Source organism: Penaeus monodon, chromosome 33 (assembly GCF_015228065.2).
Source record: "Penaeus monodon isolate SGIC_2016 chromosome 33, NSTDA_Pmon_1, whole genome shotgun sequence".
Lineage (NCBI taxonomy): Eukaryota > Metazoa > Arthropoda > Malacostraca > Decapoda > Penaeidae > Penaeus > Penaeus monodon.
Window position 1 is genome coordinate 10,819,692 of NC_051418.1, and position 2,764 is coordinate 10,822,455.

A 2,764-nucleotide genomic window follows, 5' to 3' on the forward strand; every position below is an offset into this window, starting at 1 on the left:
TATATGCCTTTGGGCAGAGGCTCTGCCTAGAGCTTCGGCGGGCCGAGTGCAGAGGAGGTAGACGGAAGGGTGACCCCGTATTGACTATTGTGGGCGTGGGTGGGTTTGTGGGCGAGGATGGGCGCATGGGATGATGCCGGGGGGTTGTGGGTGGAGGCGGAGGCAGAGTTGGTGTATCGGTGGTACTGACTAACATGACTGAATAGTGTGTGTTTGTTTTTATACACTTTCTGGCAGTATTTGCACTGGTAGCCTGGAGACGCGGGACCGTGCACGCAGGCCAAGTGCTGCTTGAGGCTGCGACGCCCTCCTAACACCTTGTCGCACTGCCCGCACCGCACCCACTCTGCAACAGAAGAGACAAGCGTCCTAGAGTGGACAGTACCCTCACCAGGCCCTGACGAGTTCCCCTAAACCTCCCACTGGGATTTGTAACGCTCCCACGCCCTCCTTGTGTTTCCCTTCACCGAAACTGCTGACAACACGTTCCAAGAATCTTCAATGCGTTTACGATTGTGTAGCAGTTTGAACACGCTCGTGCTCCTTGCTAGCATAAGACATGCTTCTCTAAATCCCGGACCGGAATCTCCAAACTTTCTGCAACCTTTAAACATGTCTTGGGCACATCCGTGTCCTTCTTGAATCCTTTATTCACTCTTTATCCTTCAACAGCAGGAGTACCTATACAAACATATACGCGTTAAGAGATGGAAATGAACAGGTCCAAGAATAAGGACGTAGAACCGGAAGGAACACAAGCGAGGAAAGACAAAGGAGATGGAAAGTGATCTATAGCACAGCGAGGGGAGTGGATTCTAGAGCGCAAGACAAGGGAGAAATGAAGAGACAAGCCGAGGGATAACAGAAGAGGGGAGAAGGTGGGGAAGAATAGGGAGACGCAGGAGGAAGAGACAAGACAAAGGAAGAAGTTATGGAAGAAGGAAAATAGAGAGGGCACGTTTGAAGTGTCCCTCTAAATCCCAGCGATCTTACAAATCCTCTCGCATGCACGTAGGTGATATTTCTTCCTTCATCGCGTTCCTCCCTTTTCTGCCCTTCTATGACCCGGCGATGTATTCAGATGTTACTCGAATAACATTATGTGCAGATCGACTTAGTAATGCGGAGGATTGTATCAATCATGCTTGGCGCTCGATACAGCCTCTGAAATACGCTCCCCGATACAACGCAGAACCTAGCCCGGAGTGAATGAACCTTACGCGGCGAGTGAAGGAAATGTACTACCTGCCGCATTTAAATCCCCCCTCTTCTCAACGCAACTTCCTTTTGAATCGTCCATACGCTAAGCATTTGTCCTTACGTCTCATTTTCGAGAAACTATCTTCAAATTTCCAAGCTGACGTAATTCCCGGGTCTTCTAGCTTCAAGTAGGGGGCGCGGGGAAGGATTAACCTAGTGAGGGGAAGGACGAGGGTCAGGGAAGAGCGAAATAAAAAGGACTGGACGGTCTTCCAAAGTGAACGAAAAAAACACGTTAAATTAAATTAAAAGATAATACTCGGGTAGAACTTAGGCTTATACAAGGATTATTGGGAAGCAGTCGGGTTGTGTCACCAAAGAATGAGGATGCCAGGTAAGGGCCAAGTAACAGAGCCAGGTAAAGGCCAGGTACGGTGAGATAAGAATATACAAGAAGCTTTTGCGATCTCAGCGTCCTCAGAGAGAGAGGAAAGGCGAGACAATGCCCTTGGGAGGTCCGGGAGGCTCCGCTGTGCCTCCACCTCCCCCTTGGCGATCTCCTGCAGTGTCCTGAGTGGGCGGCGGCAGAGAATGCTGAGCGGCATTCGTGGGTCCTGAGGACACGGGGGCCGCGGCCGGCTGTAGGTGGTGGGACTGATGCGGCCTCCGGGGCGGGCGGTGATATATGCTCATGTGGTTCTGGAGCGTGTTGCGGGTCTTGTAGTGGCGGTGACACAGTGAGCACTGGTGGGAGTGCGACGAGGGCGTGTGCACGTCCTCGATGTGGCGCCGCACCTTGTACTTGTCCCGCAGACTCTTTCCGCAGTACGGGCACACGCAAGTCTCGTCACCGGCCGCAATCGCACTGGCCAACCCGCTACTAGGCTGGAGGACGACCCCGGGCCCCTTCCCCCCGGGGAGGTGCTCTGGCGGCGGCACCGCTGCGGAGATCGGCGAAGGGTGACAGGCGGTGGTGGGTGGGTGGGGGGGAACCTGGGGGTGTGGGGCCCCAGGGTATCGCACCCCGCCGTGGTCCCCCGGCGGGAGTAGCGGCCCGGACTTCCTCTCCGGGGCCCCACACGACCACGACCTCCCGCACCCGCCTGCAAGGAGGAGCCACCGTCAGTACACCGCTGTCACCTACCACCTGCCAGGAGGTCAGGTGGCACCACCTCGCTAGTGATATCAGCCGCAGCTACCTTACATGACGTCTGATGTGACCGGCTGAGACCCTTCGTCCAGACACCAGCTAGGCCCTGCAGCAGCACTTCCAGCCCGGCCAGCCCATAGCGCCGCAGGGATCATGAGAACCACCTGCCAAACACCAGTTGGAATCTCCGCCCCTCGAAGATATTTCTCGTGGCCTCCACCTGCAAACCAGCTGAGGCAGTCCACCCTCACCCCTCACCCCTCATCCCCTCCCTAATTTCATTTCAGGTCGCACAATCTCCGATCGCGCCGGCAGAGCGAAGCGAACATTTAAAGCTATGACCTTTTTCTGGTGGTTGGACGTCTTATACGTAACCACGTTGATCAATAGAAGGTTGAAGTGCAATCACTGAGG